Genomic DNA, 15,298 nt, shown 5'->3' with positions numbered 1-15,298 from the left:
CAGCACCACCTTGTCAGCATAAAAGGATGTAAATGGAGGTTTCACACAAAGAGCCTGGAGCTCACTCACACGCCTAGCAGACGTGATAGCTGTGAGGAAAACTGTTTTCAAAACTAAAAATTTAAACGGGCAAGAATTCATAGGCTCAAACGGTGAACCCATTAAAAAAGTAGGAACCAAATTTAAATCCCACTCAGGCATGAGAAACTGAGTGGGAGGAAACCTGTTAGTCAAGCCTCTCAAGAACTTAATAACTATAGGAGACTTAAATAAGAAAGGCTGATCAGGAAGGCACAGAAAGGCCTACAGTGCCAATAAATAACCCTTCATAGTCGCAACTGCACATCCCTTCTGTGCAAGGAAAGGGCAAAAAGCAAAACATCAGACAAATGGGCCTTCAAGGGATCAATTTGCTTCTCTCCACACCAAGCAACAACTTTTGCCCATCTGTTAGCATAGACAATCTTGGTGGAGTGTCGCCTGGCCGATAAGAAAACATCCACCACTTCTGGAGGGAGAGAAAAGGAACTCGGATTGCCCCATTCAATCTCCAGGCATGTAGGTGCAGGCTCTGGAGGTGGGGGTGTAGAACCTTCCCCTATGACTGTGAGAGGTCTGCCCTGAGAGGGAGTTGGAGCGGAGGACATAATGAGAGTTGGAGAAGGTCTGTGTACCACACCCTTCTTGGCCAATCCGGGGCTATTAAAATGACTTGAGCCCGATCTTGGCGAATCTTCCTCAGAACCTGAGGAATCAAGGGTATGGGGGGGAAACGCGTAAAGCAACTGGTCGCACCAAGACATCTGAAATGCATCCCCCAAAGCTCCCTGCACCAGATACTGGAGGCTGCAGAACGACTGGCAGTGTGCAATTTCCTGAGTGGCAAACAGGTGTATCTGTGGAAATCCCCACATCCGAAAGATGTGAAGAACCAGGTCTGATGGAAAGGCCACTTGTGATCGGCAGAGAAATGCCCACTGAGACTGTCCGTATGTACATTGAGAACTCCGGCCAGGTGGTTTGATATTATGCAAATCAATGGTCCTGTGCCCAGGAGGAGAAGATACAACCCTACTCCTCCCTGCTTGTTGATGTACCACATTGCGGTAGTGTTGTCCTTCAAGACTTGAACTGACAGACCACGAAGTGACGGGAGAATGGCCTTGAGAGCCAGACATATTGCCCCTAACTCAAACAGATTGATGTGAAAAATCTGTTCTACTGGAAGCCAACGATCTTTGATCTCCAGGTCCCCCAGATGAGCTCCCCACCCTAGAATGGAAGCATCCGTTATGACCATGGCCACCAGAGGTGAGAGGCAAACCGGCTTTCCTTGGGAAAGGTTGCGGTCCACAGCCCACCATCGTAGATCCGCTGCAGCGTCTCTGAAGATTGTTATCGACTCCTCGAGATCCCCTTTGTGCTGAAACCACTGCTTGCGGAGGCACCACAGGAGAGCCGTCATATGCCAACGTGCATGAGTGACCAACAGAATGCAAGAAGCGAACAGACCGAGCAGACGTAGGACCTTGAGTACCGGAACAGCCGCTGTGTTTTGAAATATTGGATTCAACGCCTGAATGCCCAGAATCCGCCGAGGTGGAGGATAGGCCCGATTCAATGTTGTATCCTGTACTGCCCCTATGAACAGGAGCCGCTGAGAGGGGTCCAGGTGAGACTTGGGCACGTTTACCGTAAAACCCAGGTTGGACAACAAATGTGTTGCCATTTGCAAGTGATGCAGTACAAGCTCTGGGATCTTGCCTTTTATCAGCCAATTGTCCAGGTATGGGAATACAAATACTCCCTTCCTTCTGAGGTCCACTGCAACCACCGCCATCACCTTCGTGAAGACCCGAGGCGCGGAAGTAAGACCAAAAGGAAGGACCGCAAACTGGTAGTGTTGCAACCCTACCAAGAACTGGAGATACTTCCTCTGTGACTTCAGAATGGAGATATGAAAATAAGCATCCTGCAAGTCTACAGACACCATCCAGTCTTCCTTGTTCAACGCCAGAAGCACCTGTGCTACAGTCAGCATTTTGAATTTCTCCTGTTTGAGGAACCAATTCAAAATCCTCAGGTCCAGGATAGGCCTCAATCGACCATCCTTCTTGGGAATCAGAAAATATTGGCAGGCCGCTGCATGCTGGAATGTGGCCTTCCATGAAAAGAGGACCCATGGCCAAACCCCCTGAACCTCCGAAAAGATCTAAAGGGTGTGGACTCTGAAGCCTGTAGCCCCAAGGATCTTGCAGTAGCCCTGCTGTCTTAAAAACGTTCCAAAGCAGAGTCGGCCTTGGACCCAAACAACTTTTTGCCGTCAAACCAAAGGTCCAACAAAGTTGTTTGAATGTCTGTGGAAAAGCCAGAAGACCTAAGTCACGCATGCCTCCTGGTCACCACTGAAGTGCCCATTGCCCTGGCCACTGAATCAGCTGTATCCAAACCCGACTGGATAATCTGCTTGGCTGCCGTTTGAGTGTCCAAAAGGAGCTTATCAAACTGCCCTTGCAACATCCTGAGGCAAGCTCGGCACCACAGCTCTTGTCGTGTCCATCAGGGCATGAACACACCGCCCCAGCACACAGGTAGCATTGACCGACTTCAAGGCCTTATTGCATGAGGCGTAACCTTTCTTGGCTGCTTGCTCCATCCTCTTAGACTCCCTATCCGATGGGGTAGCATTAAACGAGCCAGGTGCAGATCGGGCAGAACAAGATGCTTGAACCACCAAGCTCTCAGGTGATGGATGCTGAGACCAAAAGTGAGGATCCCCAGTAGCAACTCTGTACCTCCTAGCCACAGTCCTGGAAACCGCTGGAGTCGTGACAGGATGCCTCCAAATGTCTAAAATGGGCTCAGTAAGGGCATCATTAAAAGGGAGTAGGGGCTTTGCAGACGTAGAGGAAGGAATGCAACACCTGAGTCAAGATGTTTGTCTTCACCTTCGATGCCGGTAACAGAAGTTTCAAGAATTCAGCAGCCTTCCTTATAACACTGTGATAAGATGCTGCCTACTCTGTGAATTCGCCCGGGGATGAAAGAACCCACTCAGGGGATGTATCTAGTCCACTTGCAGAGTCCAAACCCTGAAATTCCCCCATAGGCTCAGGAATCTCCCCTTTCTCCAACAGCTGTTGCTGATATTCCTGCTCCTCCAAGAGCCTCAAGGCCCTCTTCCTTGGCCTCAGTCAGGCCTCCAATCTCGGTGTCAACAGAGAATTTGCTGACGTAAACGACGCCGGTTTCAAGGCAGATGGACGCTCTGGCGGAGGAGATAGTGGAGATATTTGGGTCCTGATCGGGATTCATCCGGCACCAGCATCAACTCCATCGGTGAACACAGAGCGAAAGCTAATGGACCTGTGGGACCAGCCAGCCAGTGCACCAGCAGGGGCCATAGCCTTGTTGAAAATGCTAAACATAGCATTAAGGAAGGCCGCTGGATCCGCTCCCGGAGTTGGGAAGGCAGGAAACCTCTGCTCATCTTTAGGTGCTTGGGTCGAATCCGAAACTTGCGCCACCGGCTCCTAAGTTAACACAGGTGAAAAGTGAATCGGAGGACTCAGCGACCTCAGTCAACGACGGTGCCGGAGAAGCCTGTGGACTCTGAGGTTGAGGAGTGATCGTTGGACTGACCTCCCACGCTGTACGGCTTCATCTCTGAGTGGACCAAGACGATCTATGGAAGAACGCGCCGTTTCTTATGTGATCTCGAGGACTTGTAAGGAAGAGCCCCTTGCCTTAGCTCTTCGATGACCCTTATGCCCCCTCTTCGCTTTTGCCAAGAACAGCTTAAACTCTCTCTTTTAATGCCTTTGGGTTCATCTGCTGGCAGGACACAGACCTCTCCACGTCGTGGTCTGCGCTTAGGCACCACAAGCAGTCCTCATGAGGATCCATGACTGGCATGCAACCCCCACACTCATGACCAGGCTTAAAACCTGATTTCTTCGGTGGAGACATTATAACTAGTACAACAAGAACATCTTTGAAACAGTAACTGTTCGAGAGCCAGGAAAAACAGTTAGCGTTAAAGGCATGGAAAAAAGGGAACGGACGTCCGCACGCCAGCGAGGACTATTTATTGCCACAATGACGTCGGATGGAGTCGCGTGTGGAGCGTACAATTGTGACGTCCTCGTCGACGTGAAGAGCTGGGAAGAAAATTTCCTTTGAATGCTGGTGCATTGAGAGAATTCATAAGGTGAGGAATCCACAGGTAGTTGTATCCATCAGAATAGACTTGTATTTGTACTTGACATACAGTGATTAAGTGTATATTACTTTTTCATTGGAGACCATTACGCAACCACATACAGTTTTCTTCCTCTTATGTTTTCTGATGTCCTCCTGGAGGTATTATGACTTATTGAACTCTGGTTTTTGGTTACACTTGTGAGGCCTTTGCAGAATGGAAGTCAACTTTTGGTACCTGGAGATCTATTCAGTGAGGGAGCTAAAAGGTTTCTGCAAGGAAAGGGGGATGGCTGTGAAGAGAAGATCCCAAAGTTGGGCTCTTGAGACAGCCCTGTTTCAGTATGAGATGAAACGCTGGGAAGGCACATACTAGATGATTCTGAGGAGGAGGACTACTCTAATGAGGAGGGCAGTGTCCCTGAAAGGGAACCAGAGAGACGGGGATGACTCCTAGCTCAGGAGCAGTGGATGAGAGAGCTGGATGAAGAGCTCAAGAGAGCTGAGGCTGAGAGAGCGTTAGCCAAGGAAACATAATTGTGTGTAGCTCATGAACTGAGTTCTGAAGAGCTGGAAGCCATGAGGGCTGAGTCCAGTTCAGATGGTGGCAGCAAAAATCTTATGTCGAGTACTGGAAAAATGCTCATGCCCAAAGACTTGGTGACTGACTTGAAGGAGGGGGTTAACATGCACCAGTTCAGTGGTATGCGGTAACTCTAGTGGTGCGCAGAGTCCCTGAGGTGGATTGGGGAACTTGCATCAGGAGTTATATTCCTTGTCATGGGGGGGGGGGGGGGGGCGGCACACTACTGGCTCTAGGTGAGAGTGACTGGGAGAGAGGTTCCCTCCAGGTAGAGGTCCTCGTGGAGTGTTAAGACACCCAAGAAGAGTGTGGGTTGAGTGTTAGGGACAGTCCGGTACTGTCTCAGCAGTCTCATGAGGGTGATGTGGGGGTTCTTTTTCAAGGCTGAAGCACTGGATAGTTGGGTGAAGGGTAGTTTGGTTAACTCATGTGAGGGTCTGTGTGATATGAATACTGGAGAGCATATGTCTATAACTTGTTTTCCAGAGCTATGCCAACACCAGGTGGAGTGTGAGTTCTCTGACCCCAGGGAACTTGCACTGGAGGCAAACCTCTGGGTGAGTACCGAAGGGTCAGAAATCTCATTTGGCGGTGCTCCTGATGGGAGTGGTCTAGGTATTTCCCAACCAGGTGAGGTGAGAAACGTTTGCAGTGTTCCCGGTAGGTTTCAGTGTAGTGGGATAGGTGAGGGAATCTCATGTCTAGTTTCAGAGGAAAGGGAACGGGGGTGGGCTGAGTTCCAGGATGCCCGAGATCCAGTCCCAGAACCTGGAGGGTTCCATGAGTGAACACCAGGAGGGGAGCCTAGCCTGTACCGTAGGGCCATACCCTAAGAGAGACCCCATAGTGTCAGGAGAAGTTGGGGGGTGGCTGTAGCCAGCGTCACACCAGTTCTGGTGTCTGCCAGTTCTGGTGTCTGGCAGTACCACTCCTTGTTAGGGGGTGCAGAAGTCCAGTCAAGGTTGTGAGGGGGGTTGCGGGCCCCAGTGGAGAACCTGGAGAGTCCAGGTGTCAACACCAGGACAGTGCGTGCTCTACGGGCGACTAGAATGCAAAAACCCAACACTCTCAAGATAATGTAATTTATGCATTGTACTGATATGTTATTGTTTAACCTTTTGCATTGCAGAATTCAATCCAGAAGATTCATTCTTAAGGTGCTTATAGATACTGTTTGTTGGACTTTTTGCCTTACGCAGGGTCATCCCCAGTCTTTTTGCCTCCTTCCTCCTGGTTTTTCTGACCTCTCGCTGTTGGCTCTAGGACTCTGAGCACTTCACTGCTGACCAGTGCTAAAGTGCAGGTGCTCTCCCATCTAAAGTTGGTATGATTGGCTTATACCTAATTGGCATATTTAATTTACCTATAAGTCCCTTGTACAGTGGTATCTCTATACCCAGGGCCTGTAACTTAAATACTAGTAGTGGGCCTGCAGCGCTGCTTGCGCCACCCACCGAAGTAGACTTTTAAACCTGTCTCAGGCCTGCTAGCGCAGGGCCTGTGTGCACAGTTTGCTGCCACAGGGACCTGGCATCTAAACTTACTTGCCAGGCCCAGGACTCCCCTTTTACTACATGTAAGTCACCCCTAAGGTACGCCCTAGCTAGCCTTATGGGCAGGGTGCCATGTATGTAGAAAGGCAGGACATGTGCCATATTGCATGGCCTGTCCTGATAGTGACAAACAGCCTAACTTGGTGTCTCACTGCTGTGAGTGCTGCCTTCTCATAGGATTGCATTAGAAATGCCCTGCCTTATTTGTAAGGGGTATTGTCTGATTTATGAGGGGTAGCGTAGGCGTGTTTGGTATGGTTGTGATGGTGATAATAAATGCTGCTTACTGGTGTGGGTGTATCTTTTATTACTATCACAGAAATGCCACTTCTAGAAAGTGCGCATTTATCTGTGCTTATGACTCTGGTGTTTTGCAGCTTGACACCAATCCACGTCTGGGCAGAGTGACAGTTGGGGCTTTGTGCATACTTTTCAGACAGCCTGTACACAGGGAGGGTGGAGGTGTCACAGAGGTGCATCTGCGTACTGAATAGTCTTCCTGGGCTGAGAGAAGGGAGAGGCGGAGCACACCTGCATTTGTAAAGACTGTGCCCTGGCCTCACACAATAGGGTCGTTAACCCCCCACTGATGTTTGGAGCCTGTGCTGAAAGGAGAGAGGGGGCACTCCCAGAACCAGTTGTAACTGGCTGGAACCTCCTCTCCCTACCATTGTAAAACACTGTAAGAACTGACTATAAGTACAGGGGAATTTTCCCCACAATTTGAACACTCTTGGAAATTGAACCTGGACACAAGACGCTGCTGAATGGACTCACCAGGAAACCGCCTTGGACTGCTGCTGCTGTGCTAACCTGTGACCTGCCTGGTCACTAGGAGGAACTGCCATCATCTGCACCCCTTGTGCTGGCCTGTAGCTGGACCCACCAGCCTTGTGCTCCTTCCTGCTTCATTGTTCCCAGGGGCAGGGTGCCGTGGCCCCTGACCCCTGTAACTTTTCCCTGCACAAGGAGTGCTGCCTTGATATCCCCCTTGCGCTGAGAGAGCGCTCTTCTGTGCCCTCAGGCACTTCGAGGCACCTGTTTCATGCTGGAATCACCGCTGCAACCCGGGCTATAAGTATGGCCTTATCGCTTTGAAAAGCGCTTCCTGGATGGCCCCCAGTAATCCCGGTCCCCGGAGGGGCCCGTCAATAATATAGAGGAGGTGCGTGCCACCCTCCTACCACAAAAGGATGTCAGAGGCCCCCATTTTGTGCATAGGAGCGCCGGGGGCCCCATTGTTCATCCTCTAGGCACTGGAGGTGCCTTCATCAAGCCAGGTACTGTTAAAGGAACAATATATAGAACATAAGTTCTTATTAGAGACTTCTCCTGATTTATATATTGCCTACCTGTTTTTGATGGTGTGTCATATACATCTGCACATGTTCCTTTTATGGGCATGACTTGCTAATATTTTTCCCTAACTTGCCATATGTTTTCTACTGTTCCTACTATGGGCGTTTTATGATATTCTTATGACAAGTGTTCTAATGTGATAACGTGTTTCCTCACTACTGCTTATGTTGCAGAATACTAAGTAACCTGTGTGTTATGTGTGACTACTGCTAGTTTGCAGAGTAACTAATGTGTAACGTTCTGACAACTGCTAAGGTAGCAGGATAGTACTGATATGTGATGTTTGGTCTGATAATTGCCTTGTGTACAATACAGTATATTTTCACATAATCTGGTGTTGTGTTTCCTTTGTGGTGTGGATATTGCGTCACGTGTGTTGTGTGTGTTGTGCAAACGCTTTACACATTGCCTCTGGGTTAAGCCTGACTGCTCGTGCCAAGCTACCAAGGGGGTGAGCAGGGGTTATCTTGGATGTGTAACTCCCTTGCCCTGACTAGAGTGGGTAAGTTCTGCCTGGCTGAGGTGCATACCCTAGCCAACCAGAAACCCCATTTCTAACACTGTTCATTTGCAATGTATTGCTGCAGGCTTTCAGAGTGAGTCAGGGTGTGGTCCCTTTTCAGGGCCTTCTAGAAGCTTTCCCTGCAGCATGCCTGGGTGTGGTTGGGGGCTGGGCCAAGACTCTATAAAAGAGAGCCAGCCCAGCCCCACGTGCTCACTATTCAGAGGTCCCGGTGCAGAGCAGCAGCAACTTGTTGAGCTCCTGTTCCGGAGGCCTACCTTGACCTTCCAGGCCTCTGCGCTTCATACTACAGTGGTGATCCTTGGTCAGGGTGGTAAGACGGAGGTTGGGCTGGGCCCCCGACCCCGTAATCGAAGACGCTCGAATTCTTGGGCCTAATTCTTCATGTTAAAACAATTTGCTCTTTCGAGTGTAATTGTGCGTTTTGGACTTTTCATGGCATTTGCAAGACGCGCAATTCTTTCCTTGTGATTAGTTCATGATATTCATTGTGCGCTACCATTTCCTCAGCAGTTTCATGGTGGCATTCGAATCGGCAACACGCGCGATTCGTTTCAAAGTGGTTTAACCCTTGATGTTCATAGTACGCTACCATTTCCTCAGCAGTTTCATGGTGGCATTCGAATCAGCAACACGCGCGATTCTTTCCTCGTGTGTAATTCTTGACATTCATTGTACGCTACCAATTCCTTGGCAGTTTCACGGTGGCATTCGAATCGGCAACACGCGCGATTCTTTCCTTGTGGTTAATTCATGATATTCATTGTTCGCTACCGTTTCTTGGCAGTTTCATGGTGGCGTTTGAATCGGCAAGACGCGCGATTCGCTTCCTAGTGTTTAATTCATGTTATTCATAGTGCGCTACCATAGAATGCAAAAACCCAACATTCTCAAGATAATGTAATTTATGCATTTTACTGATGTTATTGTTTAACCTTTTGCATTGCAGAATTCAATCTAGAAGATTCATTCTTAAGGTGCTTATAAATACTGTTCATTTGCAATGTATTGCTGCAGGCTTTCAGAGTGAGTCAGGGTGTGGTCCCTTTCCAGGGCCTTCTAGAAGCTTTCCCTGCAGCATGCTTGGGTGTGGCTGTGGGCTGGGCCAAAACTCTATAAAAGGGAGCCATCCCAGCTCCACGTGCTCACTATTCAGAGGTCCCGGTGCAGAGCAGCAGCAACTTCCTGAGCTCCTGTTCCGGTGGCCTACCTTGACCTTCCAGCCCTCTGCGCTTCATACTACAGTGGTGATTCTTAGTCAGGGTGGTAAGACGGAGGTTGGGCTGGGCCCCCGACCCCGTAATCGAAGACGCTCAAATTCTTGGGCCTAATTCTTCAAGTTAAAACAATTTGCTCTTGCGCGTGTAATTGTGCGTTTTGGACTTTTCATGGCATTTGCATGCTCGCATTCGAATCGGCAAGACGTGCGATTCTTTCCTTGTGATTAATTCATGATATTCATTGTGCGCTACCATTCCTTCACAGTTACATGGTGGCCTTCGAATCGGCAAGACGCATGAATCGTTTCCTAGTGGTTTAACCCTTGATGTTCATAGTATGCTACCATTTCCTCTGCAGTTTCATGGTGGCATTCGAATCGGCAACACGCGTGATTCTTTCCTTGTGTGTAATTCTTGATATTCATTGTACGCTACCATTTCCTTGGCAGTTTCATGGTGGCATTCAAATCGGCAGCACGCGCGATTCTTTCCTTGTGTGAAATTCTTGATATTCATTGTACGCTACCATTTCCTTGGCAGTTTCATGGTGGCATTCGAATTGGCAACACGCGCAATTCTTTCCTTGTGGTTAATTCATGATATTCATTGTACGCTACCATTTCTTGGCAGTTTCATGGTGGCGTTCGAATCGGCAAGATGCGTAATTCGCTTCCTAGTGACTTAACCTTTAATTTTCATTGTGCGCTACCATTCCTTGGCAGTTACATGGTGGCATTCGAATCAGCAAGACGCGCGATTCCTTCCTTGTGTTTAATTCATGTTATTCATAGTGCGCTACCATTTTTTGGCAGTTACATGGTGGCACTCGAATCAGCAAGATGCGCGATTCTTTCCTCGTGCTTAATTAATGTTATTTACTGTGCGCTACCATTCTAAGGCATTTCCTTGGTAGTATTCGAGTTGACAAGTCGCGTGATTTATTCCTTGAATCTACGTTGTGTTGTTCATGGTGCACAATCCTTCTATGGTGTTTAATACTTATATAAAAACCTACAATGTGCGCAATTCACTTTCTAATGTTTTGAGAGAACATAAAAAGACCAGAGTTCTAGATGTAATGCTGTGTGTTCCTGATATGTATTCTTAAAATATGATTCATATGATGGTTCAGAAATTACTCAGATTGTTTCCTGATTCTCATGCTAAAGAAAGTACTTGAATTTGAAAGTTTTATCTAACTTCTCTTGCTTCCCCCACAGGTATTTAGTCATCTAAAAGCCTAGTCATTTTAAGACTATTCTAAGGTTGTTCATGTTTTCAGAATGACGATGCTTAGAGTCATAGCATAGTACTGATTTCATGAGATGTAATTTTGATGTTGTGTGTTTTAACCTTTTGCTTCCTACAGGTCTCCTTCCCATCTGTTCCCTTCCTAATCCCCTTTTCCCCACTTGGACTCTCTTAGACTCTGTGACAAATCTAATCAGAGTATTGGAGCTGTCTTGTGGTGGAAGTGTTGGGAACGTGCACAGACCCCGAGGATCTGGTGACTCTGACACCAGGGTCAGCTCTGAGGTCAGAGCTCCCCAGGAATGACCTTGGTGGATACCATTTCTGGGCTGGGGGCATCAAGGCTCTGCCAGGTGGGCAGAGGTCAGGGGACCAGTGCCAGTCAGACTCGCATGAAGCCCTTAGGGAAGGTATTTCCCTTGTGGGGTGTACTCCCCAGGAAGTCCTTGATTGCCAGGCAGTGGTCTGGTCTGAGGGTACAGACCCTAGGCTGGAGGGTCAGGTGTGGGGGTTAAACTCTGACCTGATTTTGGGGGGGGGAGGAGGAATGGTTTGCCCAATCACCATCCCCGGTGTGACTTCTAAGGGTACCCTCCATGGTTGGTGGGTGCTGAACCCTGGGAGTAGGGGCAGGGGAGGGAGAGACTCACCCCTGACCCCAGTTCAGTCCAAGGCCCTGAATTGAAAGGCCAGATTCAGGGTGCTCCACCTGACCTGGAGGGAGGGGCACCTACTAAAAGTGCCCCTACCATGTTGGATTCTGGGGGTGGGGGGCACTTCTAATGGGAGGGTGCAGGACCCCAGAAGGTGGGATAGGGGAAGGGAAGCCTCACCCCTGACCCTGGTCCAACCTGAGGGTACAGACCCCAGGTTGGGAGACCAGTTGCAGGTTGACATCCCTGCACTAGTGGGAGAATTGTGCAGGACTGCTTCCTTAAGCATCCTGATAATTCTTGAATTGTGGGTGGGGGTGGGTTGTTTCACACCAAGGGGGTGCAGGACCCCAGAAGAAAGGATAGGGTTATGGAAACATCACCTTTGACCCTGGTCCAGCCTGACAGTACAGACCCCAGGTTGGAAGACCAGTTGCAGGTTAACATCCCTGCACTAGTGGGAGAATTGGGCGGGGCTGCTTCTGCAAGCAGCCTAACAATTCTGGGCTCTGGAGGCGCCACTCCTAGCGGAAAGGTACAGAGCCCCAGAGGGGGGATTACCTGTGTCGGGCTTTCATCCCTGACCTGGTGGAAGGGAGAGTGGTCAAAGGGTGCCAGGCTACTGACACCCTTCCCCCAAACACACACTCCACAGTCACAGTGGTTGGAGAGCCTTGGAAGGCCTGGGCCTGGCTCCCCCCCGACTACTGCCAGTGGCCACTATAGCTTGCTATCCTAGTGGGCAGATTTGCCCCCCTTAGGTAGGGGTAAAGGGGTGGGGGGGGTGAAACAGGAGTCACACCCCAAGGGTGGAGTGGGCCACACCACTGTGGTGGCCATGGTGGTACTGTCTGCCCCCTGGGATACGTCTGAGCAAAGTAAGGTTAGGTGCTGCACAGATGGTATCTGCAGGTGAGGAGAGTGGTTCCCCATGGGTCAGCTTAGTGGGCCCTGAGACTATGGACAGATTGATCCAACTGGGTTCAGGAAGGTGTAGAATTGGAACATGTCCCTGCTGTTGGGGGCCAGGGCCTCTGTTCTTTCGCCCCAATTAGGGAAGTCCATCACGGTATTGATTGGTCTTCCCTGGTTTTAGGCTGGCGTGGTGTTGTTGTGGACCAGGCCCTTTTTGCCGGGTCATTCCCTAACTTTTTTGCCTTCTTCCTTCTATTTTTTCTGACCAGTTTTTGTTGGCTTTAGGACTCTGGGCACGTTACCACTGCTAACCAGTGCTAAAGTGGATATGCTCTCTGTGTAAAATGTATGTGTAATTGGCTTTCCCATGATTGGCACATTTGACTTACTAGTAAGTCCCTAGTAAAGTGCACTAGAGGTGCCCAGGGCCTGTAAATTAAATGGTACACGTGGGCCTGCGGCACTGGTTGTGCCACCCACATGAGTAGCCCGATAAACATGGCTCAGTCCTGCCACTGCAGTGTCTGTGCAGGTTTAACCTGGCAATTCGACCTGGCAAGTGTACCCACTTGTCAGGCCCAAACCTTCCCTTGTCATACATGTAAGGCTCCCCTAAGGTAGGCCCTAAGTAGCACCTTGGCAGGGTGCAGTGTTTGTGAAAAGTGGGACATGTACGGATGTGGTTTACATTTCCTAACAGTGAAATACTGCCAAATTTGGTTTTCGCTGTTGCAAGGCCTATATCTCTCATCGGTTAACATGGGGGCTGCCTTTAAATATCCTTAAAGTGCAGTTTCCCTTTGATAGCAGATGGAAATATTGAGATTGGGGTCTCTGAACTCACATTTAAAAAAAACTATCTGTTAGTGAAGTTGGTTTTTAGATTGTTAGTTTGAAAATGCTACTTTTAGAAGGTAGGGATTTTCTTGTTTAAACCATTCTGTGACTCTGCCTGTTTGAGGATTCCCTGTCTGGGGCAGACTGACAGTTGGGCTGTGAATTTCCTCTAGACAGTGACAAAAAGGGAGCTGGGGTGTAGCCTGTATATCATGATGAGCCATCTGGGCTGGGGTGGAGGGAGGAGTGGTAACTTGCACCTGAAAGGGCTGTGCCTGCCCTCACACAATGCAGTCTCCAAACCCTCTGGTGTGTCTGGGGCCTGGCCTGGGCAAGGCAGGATCCTCTAAACAACAGAGACTTTCCTTTGACGTTTGCCTACTTCAAAGGCAGAAAGGGGTATAAGTAGTGGACCCAAAACCCCAGATTTTAGATCACTTCTGGAACAAAGAGGGACCTCTGCCAAGGAGACGAGCTGAGGAGAGGTGTTGCTCCTGCCTGTGACTGTGCTTTGTTGGGCTACCCTGCAGGTGCTGCTTCTGCCTGTGAAAGGGGACAAATACTGGACTTTGTTGTGCATTCCTGCTTGAGAAGAATCGCCAAGGGCTTGATCTGAGCTTGCCTCCTGTTTTGAAGTCTCAAAGACTTTCTCTGCCAGCACCTGGACTCTCTGCTGAGACTCCTGCCTTACAAAGTGGTGCCCTATTCAGTCCCTGGGCCCTTGAAAGGTGAGGTTGGCAGAGCAAGGACTAAAATCTATGCACAGAGCACCAGAGAATTTTTCGACGCACCATCTGCAACGCGGCTGATAAATGATGCGCCACCTGCTTCGTGGATAGAATTGCTGGTGCTGATAATGACGCAAACCACATGCAGCACAGTTTTCGAACACCATGCGATTGGATTTCTCACGCATCGTCGCCGTTCAGAAATCTACACATTGCTCTCATGGAAGGGAGAAAAACGATGCATCGCCAACCCACCCGGAGAAGAAAAAAAAACGCATGGCTCACTTGCGAGTAAGGAATCTATGCATCGCTGACTTTTCCGACGCACGCTTGCCCTTGCGGCTTTTTTTTTTTAAGCAAACCAAGTACTTTGTGTAAAATCAACATTTCCATTGTTTTCCATGGAGTAAGACACTTATTGTTTTGAAAAGTCATATTTTGACTTGTGTAGGTTGGATTGTCGTCGTTTTGGTATTCTTTAATTTAGATGAATATTTCCTATTTTTCTAAACTGGTGTGGTGTCCATTTTGTAGTGTTTTCACTGTATTACTGTGCGTGTTATTACAAACACTTAACATATTTCCTTTTAGATAAGCCTTACTGCTTGTGCCAAGCTACCAAGGGGGCAAGCAGGGGGTATCTTCAGTGTGTAACTTAATTGCCCTGACTAGAGTGAGAGTCCCTGCTTGGACAGAGTGCAAGCTGAATGCCAACCAGGGACCCCAGTTCTAACAGATATCCAAAGTACCCAGGGCATGCAAGTTAGAATTTCACTCCAGCAATTGTGTTGTGCCATCCTGTGTGTGAGACAAATTAACCAAGCCTCCCAGTCCACCATTGCAGACTGGAAAAGCAGTTTCTGATGGAGACATCTAGCCGCAGATTCCGTAACTTGGAATCTTCCCCAGGTACCAGCCTGGTTCCGGAGATGCTTTCCCCTGAACGTCGGCAGAGGGTGTCTCACAACTCCGTAATTACAGCATCCGCCAGATGTGACTTAAACAGAGTCCAATACCCCCGCTGACGCTAGTTCCTTCTTTTCCGCACTTGCAACGCAGATCCACAGACAGTTGTTCTTGTTGTTTTTTGGTCTCCTTCTATGTTTTCGTCTTGGAACAGTGTGCTGCCTATGTCTTTTAGGTTTAAACCCTGTGGACGGCAGATGTCAGCTACGGAACCCCATACAATGTGCATGTGGTGAGCACCCTGGCGCCAAGGACTGTGGCTCCTGTCAGCCACTTCGCCCAAAGGCTTTGCAAGCACGTCGGATTAAACTTTCTGCGGTGGATGTTGGAGTCTTGGGCTTCCTGCCACATGAACTCTCCTCAGTCTGACGTCTGTTTGCGGAGCTGTTCGAGGAGTGGCTCATGTAGACGTCGTTCTCCATCGACGTCCAAAGGTAAGTCTCACAAGCGGTCAAGGCCTCAGCAGTCACCTCCCGTCATTACTTGGCTGAGGAGACTGGGTCAGAGTTT

Source organism: Pleurodeles waltl, chromosome 3_1 (genome assembly GCF_031143425.1).
Source record: "Pleurodeles waltl isolate 20211129_DDA chromosome 3_1, aPleWal1.hap1.20221129, whole genome shotgun sequence".
In the NCBI taxonomy this organism is placed as follows: domain Eukaryota; kingdom Metazoa; phylum Chordata; class Amphibia; order Caudata; family Salamandridae; genus Pleurodeles; species Pleurodeles waltl.
The sequence above is the reverse complement of the archived record's forward strand: the minus strand, read 5'-3'. Positions refer to the sequence as shown.